Source organism: Myotis davidii, unplaced genomic scaffold (genome assembly GCF_000327345.1).
Source record: "Myotis davidii unplaced genomic scaffold, ASM32734v1 scaffold2339, whole genome shotgun sequence".
Lineage (NCBI taxonomy): Eukaryota > Metazoa > Chordata > Mammalia > Chiroptera > Vespertilionidae > Myotis > Myotis davidii.
In genome coordinates, this window is record NW_006290672.1 from 86,887 (window position 1) to 97,177 (window position 10,291).

The 10,291-nt window shown below is 37.4% G+C and overlaps 1 protein-coding gene and 1 pseudogene across 1 annotated transcript in view; one reads left to right on the forward strand and one right to left on the reverse strand.

Moving 5' to 3' along the window:
- LOC102757236 overlaps positions 1-8,748 on the forward strand; it is a 30,775-nt pseudogene extending 22,027 nt beyond the window's left edge.
- Positions 1-10,291, reverse strand: part of LOC102757521 (5-hydroxytryptamine receptor 2C-like) — a 236,327-nt gene that overhangs the window by 27,141 nt on the left and 198,895 nt on the right. The gene's annotated exons all lie outside the window — the stretch shown is intronic.

The following is a 10,291-nucleotide window of genomic DNA, read 5'->3' on the forward strand; positions in this document are numbered from 1 at the left end:
TGATAGTCTCTAAAGACAGGATGCAAGAGGAGTGGATCATAATTGCTCCAGAAGTGGTATTGAGGAAGAAGTCAGTTTAGTGGTTGATTCAAGATTTCTCTCTCCTATATAAAATGCAAGAGGGAAGTTTTTGAGGATAACTGTATTTATAACTATTTTTAAGTCCTTGCTGTTAATTCCATCATTTATATAGTTGCATAATCTGTTCCTTGTTTCTTTTTTAAACTCTTTTTGGACATTGCCATTTATTTTTTATTGAATTTATTGGGGCAACTATGGTTAATAAAATTATGTTTCAGGTGTACAATTCTATAATACATCATCTGTATATTGTATTGTGTGTTCACCAACCAAAGTCAAGTCTCCTGTCACCATTTATTCCCCCTTTTACCTTCTTTAACCTCCTCCCACTTCCCTTTCCCTCTGGTAATCACCATGCTGTTGTCTATGAGTCTTTGTGTTTTTTTTTCTTAATCCCTTTACCTTTTTCATTCAGTCCCCAACCCCTCTCTCCTATAACAGCTGACAGTGTGTTCTTTGTATCTATGAGTCCTTTTCTGTTTTGCTTATTTTATTAAATTCCACATACAAGTGAAATCATGTGGTATTTGTCTTTCTTTGACTGGCTTACTTCATTTAGATCAGGGGTCCTCAAACTTTTTAAACAGGAAGCCAGTTCACTGTCCCTCATACCATTGGATTTAGATAATACTTTCCAGGTCCATCCATGCTGTTGCAAATGATAAGATTGCATTCTTTCTTAAGGCCAAATTGTATTCCATTGTGTAAATGTACCACCGGTTTTTTAATCCATTTATCTACTGATGGGCATTTGGGCTGCTTCCAAATCTTGGGGCTGTTGTAAATACTAGTAATGTTGCAGTGCACATAGGGGTACATATATTCTTTTGAACCAGGGTTTGGGGATTATTCATATATATTCCCAGAAGTGGAATCACTGGGTCATATAGCAATTTTATTTTAAAATTTTTTGAGGAATCTCCATATTGCTTTCCACAGTGGCTGCACCAATCTGCATTCTTTATATATTTATTTAAAATACAGATTCCTGAATTACTTGATCCTGACATTTTTTTTTGTCAATTTTCTTATTGCTTTTAAGGAAGAGATAATTTTGGAAGTCCTTAGTCCATCATTTTTGCTGATGTCCAAAATGCAATATTTTGTATTATAAACTTCTTAAAAATTTTAACTCTTAAAGTTTAGAAATTGTACAAAATTTTGCACACTGAAATCATATTATTAACATAGAGAATGAAAATGATTTCGAACAGAAGTATGAGTGAGAATATGGAAATATTATGTTCATATTAATTTCCAAGTGTCTAAGGAGTGCATTATACACTGTTTTTCTAAGTAAACCTACAGGGAGTGGGGGGAGGTAGAAGGCGGTAATGGGAGGGATAAATGGTGATGGAAGGAGACTTAACTTGGGGTGGTGAACACATAATACAATATACAGATGATGTATTATAGAATTGTACACCGGAAGCCTGTATAATTTGTTAACCAATGCTGCCCCAGTAAATTCAATTAAAAAGAAAAAAATGAAGAAATTGCTTTGGCATATGTCTGAGATTTTGCTGCCTGTGGATTCCTCTAATATTTTTATGGTTTCCCATATTACGTTTAAGTCCTTTATCCATTTTCAGTTTATTTTTTTGTATGGTGTAAGTTGGTTGTCTCTTTATTTCAGCATGAACAATACTTTGTAAATTTTTTTGTACTATAGGTCTCCTGGTAATCTTTCTTTTCTTTGAGAAAATCTTTACCTTTTCTTCATATATGGGGTATAAGAGATCAACCGAAGGACTTGTATGCATGCATATATGCATAACCAATGGACATGGGACGCTGGGGGGTCGGGGAGGCCAGGGGATAGTCAAGGGCGGGGAAAAAAAAGACACATATGTAATACCCTTTGTAATACTTTAAGCAATTAAAAAAAATAAAATTAAAAAAAGAAAATAAAAAAATAAATAAGTAAAAAGAAAAAAATGAAATAAAGTATATTGAAATTAAAAAATTTAACAATAATTGTTTTTTAAAATTATTTTAATATTAATACTTGTTAGCATTAGTAATTTTATGCCAGTCATGTCATTATCTTGTAATTTTGTTTATTTTTGTTGCAATTATTTTAATCAGTTTACTTTACATTTTTAAAGAAATTTTGCCATAGTCAGAAGTTTTATATTTATACGTACCCAAATCTGTCATTCTTCTCATGTGTGTAATCATTTAAGCTTTCTTCATCTTTGATATTAGTTAAATATCCAACAATTGGATAAATATCCCACTGACGTCCTCTTGTTTTTCTTTGTGTAGGCTTTAAATAGTCAACTATTTAATCTTACTAGAACTTATTTTTGTATGTGAAGTAAGGTGAGAATCTACATTTATCTAACACATTTTCTTTAATCATTGATTTTGATGTCTTATTATCATCAACAGTATGACCTACTGCTGTACTTTATTCTTTTATGTTTTTATCCATTTAATTCTATAGCCATATATTATTATTATACACTAATCTCCCTTTACTTGCTGGAGATATGTTCCAAGACCCCTCAGTGGATGCCTGAAATGGTGGATAGTATGGAGCCATAAACTATGTTTTTTCTAGATATACACACCTATAATAAAGTTTAATTTATAAATTAAGTACAGTAATATCTCTTATATCAAAGGCCCTTGCCCGTAGCCATCATGACCAAACAAGCAGCAGCTCTCGTGGTGGGCAGGGCAAGGCGTGAGCTACTAGTGGCAGAAAGCTACAAGCAGCAGAGGGCTATGAGCAGCAGAGGGCGGAGCAGCAAGCTAATAGCGGTGATGGGCAGGGCAGCCAGCTGAGGCAAGCGAAGCAAGATACTCCTGCATGATTTCATGTGTGCTGGGCCTCTAGTATCTTACTAATAAAAGCCTAGGTGGTCCTCCAAGCTGTAACGACTTGATGTCCTCATGCCATCACAAGATGGCTGCGCACAGTGGGTGAGCGCAGGTGGGCGGGGCTGGGCTTGACGCTGCCTGTGAGAGGATGCTGGAGGGAAGTTGACCAGGAGGTGCATTGGGGGAGTCCCGTGGGGTGCCGGCCACAGGGAGGGACTCTGGGGCTCTGGGAAGTGGCCCAACGGGGCTGTGGGACTCGGGGACTTGAGGGAGTCCCACAGCCCCGCAGGGTGCCGGCCCTATGGGCTAAAGATCACCACCCCCACGCCACCTCCACCTGGGGGAAATGAGATTTAGCTCCGGTGTTGGGATAAACCAGGGTAGCGGGAGCTGCCCACACTCCACGTCCACCCGTAGCTTTGACCTGGGGTATGAACATGACAGAACACCTCCATGGTCACTGTCTGGTTCCCTACCCTGAGCTTCTCCCCACACAAGAGCAGTGATTTCATTTTCTAACAAGAGCGGTGACCTCACTTCCTGACGATGGAGCCCAACAGAACGTGGAACCCTTGTAGCCAGGCAGCCACATTCTAAAACAGTCCTCACCCCGCTCATCTGATAGAGACATCCCCACCAAGGCATGTTCTGCTGTTTGCCGCAGTCCCGCCGCCGTGATAGGCAAAGTGCCAGCCATGGCAGCTTCTTCCACCGCTGCCGCCGCTGGCTCTGCACTTAGCCCCAACACCTATGGCCCTTTTTACGGGGGAACCCAGAGGTAACCCAGGGAGGCCCGGGGCGGTTTTCTTAGAGCCGGACCACCACTCTCATCCCCCTCACTAGCCCCGTGTCCCCTGGGGCACCAGCTCCATGTGGCTGCGGGACTCGGGGACTGGGGGGAGTCCTGCAGCCCCCTGGGGCGCCAGCTTTGACACTGCATCCCTACAGGCGCTGTCACAGACTCTGACAGGACGGAGGAGGGAGCTGGATACCCGCACCCAGGACTTGGAAAATAATGATATTAAAATATTTCTTCTAATTAATTCCCTTTAAAAGTGCATGAATTCATGCACCAGGGCACTAGTTTATAATAACAGCAATAATAAAATAGAGCAATTATAAAAATATACTGTAGTAGAAGTTATGTGAATTTGGTCTCTTTCTCAAATTTCTTATTGTACTCTATTCATCCTTCTTCATGTTGTGCTGTGAGATGATACAAAGCCTATGTGATTGGATAATGTGAGGTGAATGACATAGGCATTGTGACATAGCATTAGGGTACTATAAGAGTTATTGAACTCAAGAACTGCAATACAGCAACAGTTGATCTGATAAACAAGACAGCTACTGACTAATTAATAGGTGAGTAGTGTATACATGGCTACACTGGACAAAGGGATGTTTCACATCCTAGGCAGGAAGGAACAGGACAATGCGAGATTTCACCATGCTATTCAGAGAGGTGTGCAATTTAAAAATTATAAATTATTTATTCATGAAAATTTTCATTTAATATTTTTGAATTGCAGTTGACCATGGTCAACTGAAACTGTGGAAAGCAAAACCATAGATAAAGGAGAACTAATCTATTGACTGTTGGATTAGACTATATTAAAAAAAATAGCTTTTCTATTCTCATCTCTAAAAAGTGCTTATTAGGAATATACATTGAAATTTGCTAAATGATTTTGAGCATATACCAGGATGAACTATAGTTTATTGTGTTTAAACTACTGCAATACAATATTTATATATTTAATAATATATTGAAAAAATCCTTACATTCATTATATTTTAAAAAAACCCTAGCATTAGTTAAGTGTATTTTTACAGGAAACTTTAAGTGATTATATCATTTAAGCCTGACAATAACCTTATAAAGTAGTAACAAATTAAAGCTGGAGATTTGGTAATGTTGATGCTTAAAGTGATACAATTAATAATTTTGACCTGAATACATATTGAAAGCTGTGATTTCACACTGTTACTCAGTTTGCACTGTACTTCATTTAGAATTTTTCTATATTAGTAACTCGGAATTCACTGTACCATAATGGAGAGACAAACAGGTAAAATAAATGTCACTACAATGAGTTAAGTGTTATGGCAGAGGTAGTGCACCTTATGTTCTGTAAATACTGAGTATGATAGACTTAACTCTGTCCAGGTTTATGAAATAAGCCTTCTCAGAGATGGTTGGAGAGGAAGAAGGTGAAGTTTGGATGAAGCAGGAAATTTGGAAAAAATGTCAAGGAGATCTGAAATGATGTCATAGAGCACACTATTTGTGAATGAGGGAGTTAAAGAGCTGGAAGGGAAAACTTTATGTTGAAAAGTAAGAAGTTGATTATAGAGGTAGAGCAGTTCTTAATTTTTGACATATTGTAAGAGTAGCCATTAAAATCACATGGCTCTATGAATTCCCAGGAAGGTAGTACATTAAAATAATGCTTTTTGCTACATTATCTGGCATGTACTCCAACTATGTAGTATCTTATATTTACTCTACTGCCAATGTTTTTAGGTTAATTCAGGTTTTTCTCATCCTCCAGCTTCCCTTGCCCTGTCAATAATTTAGAAACCATAGCTGGGAGTGAGCCAAGAACTCCGTTTACCACTTCCCCATCCTATCTGAGGAGAGAAAACTTATGTTGAACTTAAGTATTATTTCTAATTCTAATCATATCGGTATAATTTTTATAAACATTTAAAATTCTACCATGCATTCAATGTTCCATATTAATTCCTGGTAGGGTTTTACATTTCTTTTTGTTTGATTTTACAGGTCTTATATAAAATGTTAAGAGCAGTTTCCAGCACTTTTACACATTCTGTCACTTTAAGTTAAACCAAATTCTTTTACCTTTAGCATGGGATGAAGGGAAATGATTAAGGTGAAAGGTATGCCTAATTGCCCAAAGCAGCACTATCTTTTTTCAGATCATCATCCAAATATCTCTTTAGCCTTTCTAAACATAGCAAATTGATTTTGAAAGGAGATGAAAGAAAATTTTATGGTCAAATAGACCAAAATAGGGCAGTGCTGTCAAGTAGAAGGAAATAGAAATAAAAAAACTGATAGAAAAAGCACTCTGCTAGTTAATATTCTCTGGAAAACCTGCCAAGGATAAGAAAAACTTTATTTTAGTGTTGGAAAGAAATGCTTACAAAACAGAATATTATTTATTACATATTTTTCTTTGTAGAACTTGATAGATGAGCACAAGGTTTCTTTCAGCCAATAATTTGTACAAGGTATGGCTCCAGTTTTGGATCAGGAAAATTTATGTTTTTTCTTATTCTGTCATTTTTACAATAACTAAATAACATTATAGTTGCTTATTACCTAATATCACTCGATATTATTAGTAGTGTTCAAGCCACATTTTAACTTCCTACTAATCCTATGTTATAAAAGTGTAATATGCAAATCGACAGAACGGCGGAAGAACTGGTTGGCTGGGGGTGAGGCTGGCAAGCAGGCGGAATCAGGCCAGCCAAGGTGAGTGTTGCACCAGGCCTCTAGTTAATTATATAAAATGGTTTGTTGTCCCACAAATTCTTAAGTCTGGTTAGGTACACTGCAGGTATACATTTAGATTCCACAACTTCACAGGAAAGTCCATAAGATGATTAAAAGCCTTAAAAATAAATCTAGCCCTAACTGGTTTGGCTCAGTGGCTAGAGCATCAGCCTGCAGACTGAAGGGTCCCAGGTTCAATTCCGGTTAAGGGCATGTATCTTGGTTGCAGGCACATCCCCAGTGGGGGGTTTGCAGGAGGCAGCTGGTCAATGTTTCTCTCTCATTGATGTTTCTGACTCTCTATCCCTCTCCCTTCCTCTCTGTAAAAAATAAAATAAAATATATAAAAAAATAAATAAATCTATATGCTTTCATTAGAGAGCTAATGTTGTTTAGCTTTCGGAGAAAGACACCATTAATTATGGATTAGAAGTATTCTTGCACAGATATTTCCTCATACCATCAAGTATAAAACTTGAGTAAAGAGGTCATAAGTATGTCATTAAGAATTAGGCTACTCTGATATCTGCTTTCTACTCCTATCTCATTCTTGGCCAATTTCCCCTTTCACTTTCCCATGCCTTTGCACATGTTGACCCTTTTGTCTAGAATGATATCTGTAAAATACCCCTTCTTTAGATCCCTTTCTTAGTCTACCATGCATACTCCTTTCCATAATTAAAGAGACAGTTATTCATCTGGGAAGTCCTTTCTAAAACAGCACATACAGAGTTAATTACTCTGTCCTATATTTGCCCATACTTTTTCAGATATATTCTGAGTATGTATCATAGTATACATATTTTCCTTTAAATTTATTTTTCCTGGCACACTGTAAACATCTTGAGGTTATAACCTGCCTTAGTACTCTGTTAGGTTTCACATAGCTCAGTTAATAATGTAGATGTCAGTGTCTATATGTTCTACGGTGTCACAATTTTCCTGATTATGACATAATCAGCCCCACCCAGACTCTGGACCAAGGAGAGACAGACCTAACAACTCCTATCAACCATCTCTGGTCTTCCGTGGCCAGGCTGCGTCACAGCTAGCTGGTCTCACTGCATAGATTCCTGGTACCTAGATTTCCCACAATCCTTGCTACAAAAAAAGATCTATGATTGACTACAGACATAACGTGTCCGTTCTGTCTGGAAGCAGAATATCTACTTTTCGTCTTCCATATCTCATCTCAGGCCTAGATTCCTTCGCATTAAAATCTTCTCCTGTATTGTATCTTCTCTCAAAACAATATCTAGACTATTGAGCCTTTTGGCTCTGAGCTGACCCTAAGGAGGGCAGTGTCGTCTGGGCAGTGCTTTGGAGACCTCCACCCAGGACAGCTCCACCTCCCTGGGGGCCCTCGAGTCCCCTCCCTGCACATTTCTTGGGTCTTACATTCTGGGCTAAGGTGAGAGCAGGCCTGGGGAGAGTGATTATAGCCACATTCACCATCAAGATGGTAGAGGCACTCACAACTGAAGCAGAAACTGCTACACCAGCTGAAGGCCTCTTTGGAACAGGAGTTGAATTTTCAGCCAAAGGTTTGTGGCTTGAGACTGAATCAGCATATGATGATGGCCGCAGAGTGACTGCAAGACTCAGGGACTTTGAAGTAAAACATCTTCTTAGTCTAAGTCAGTTCTTTGGCTTTGACATTCTCTAGCTGTGAATGTCCTGGACAGCCAAAATGAAGATACAGCCCAAGCACCCTGGATGTGTTGGACTGAGCTGCTTCTACAAGGCTATAAAATCAGTAAAAGAGGAAAGGAATGTCTATTGGCAAGTGACTTGATCCAAATAAGCCAGTATAGGTTCACAGTTTCAGACTCAATGAGAATAGAAAAGACTGTATTGGAGGAGTGTTGGAAAGTTAAAGCTACTTCTGCCTTTCAAATTCTGCAACTCTATTCACTCATTCAAGAAAACTTGCCATTTGAAAGGAGGAATAGCCTTAGTTTTGAAAGACTAGAAGCTCAAGGCATTCCAGTGCAGGATCTGGAATGATCTAAATCACAGCCTTTTGTTGGCATTGTCCATCATTGCATTGGAGATCCAAGCACTAAGTGTGTAGAGTTAACAAAAGTAGAAGAGCTTTAGAAACATTCCAAGATAGATGGCAGAGATTTAAGCTTCTGGCAAGAGTTCATAGCCAAGTGTTTAACTGAATATTCATCAAACAAGTGTTCTGAACCAAATGTTCAGAAGTCAAAATGTATTGTTTCTGGGTGAACTGCACAACAATTGAAGCAAAGTTATGGCAGAATAACGCACCTCCCAACAATTCCCAATACGGTTCCTTAATTTGATTATCATAGCAACCAAAACTCTTCTCTGAGGCCATTTTCCACAATCCTGAGCTATGGATTCCACAAAATTACAGGAGATTTAAGCTGTGAAACCTTAAAACATCACAACTAGATTAACATTGATGTTCTCAGATCTGGGAAAACTGCCTAATTAACATTACCCTGTAGTGGAATACTGCTTAAATTTGAATTCATCTGAGGCATACAAACAAAGCCAAGAACATAATGTGAAATGTTAATGACAAGTCTGGGAATCTTTATTTCTAACATTGATCCAATTTCCATATTGGATCAATATATTTATGTGGTATTAAAAAGGGTAACCTTTTTACATGGGGGAGGGCATCTGTAATACTCTCAACAATAAAGGTAAGTTTTTTTTTAAAAAAAGGTTAATGCAGACTCTGGTTGGCTGGCTCAGTTGGTTGGAGCATTGTCCCATACACCAAAAGGTTGGCATCTGAACAACTGATCAACATCGATGTTTCTCTTTCTCTCCCTCCCTTCCTCTCTCTCTAAAAATCAATAAAAACATATCCACCAGTGATGATTTTTAAAAAAGTGTAGCCTACTCAATTTAAATTTATATTTTAAGTGATGAAATTTACATCAAAACCAACATTTCACAAATGCACTTTTAAAGCATAATAATAGTCACTATTTTAAGCAGTGAAAATGGTTTCTTAGCACATGTAATTCAAGTAATAAATTACCCAGAGATGTGCACTTCATTGCCACATGGGAATTACATTTAAATTTGAAGGCATTTTATTTAAAGCAAAACTACATACCTAGTAAATTTGTCATATTAATTTACCTTTAACATTTTTGTCTAAAAAAACAGGTGATGGCTTTGTCCAGGAAGAGAAGTTTTTATACAAAATCCACTGTTTCCATCTAGGCCCATTGAGAAAATTAGTATTATTGTATTAGTGACTCAAAATAAATTTACATCATTCTGAAAACTTGCTGATTTAACACTCCAGAAGTTTTTATTAAGGGCTGTCTTTACAAAACTGCCACTGCTTCTAATTTAGAATTTTGTTTAAAATGAAGAGAATATACTTTCACTAATTGCCCCTACTGTGCCAGCAGAAAGTCGTAAGTAAATATGTATTTTCATAATCATGTGGTTGCTGAGGTAGTGTTCAGGATTGTCTATTAAGTCAGTGAGTATGAGATCTACAGTGCTAAAAGTGCTATAAACAGTTACTCAGTGCAACGTGTAGCCTGAGTCCATCTGGGATTGATGTATCCAATTTTGACATCATGCTATGGATAAACATGCACTGGAAAATAAAACAAAGAACCACAGTATATCTTAGACTTTTTTAGACCATGTTTTATAGGTAATGCTTCAGTTTTTCCAAAAGGCTGATGCATTTCAATATTTTAATTACATCGAAGTTAACTTTGAGTTGGCAGAGGTAACCTAACCAACTACCATAATGTTTTGGAACTAAGGAATATACATTTCAATAAAATTATTGAAATGCAAAAAAAGAAGACTATTGAAAACACCTAATGTGAATCACAAAAGACTTCC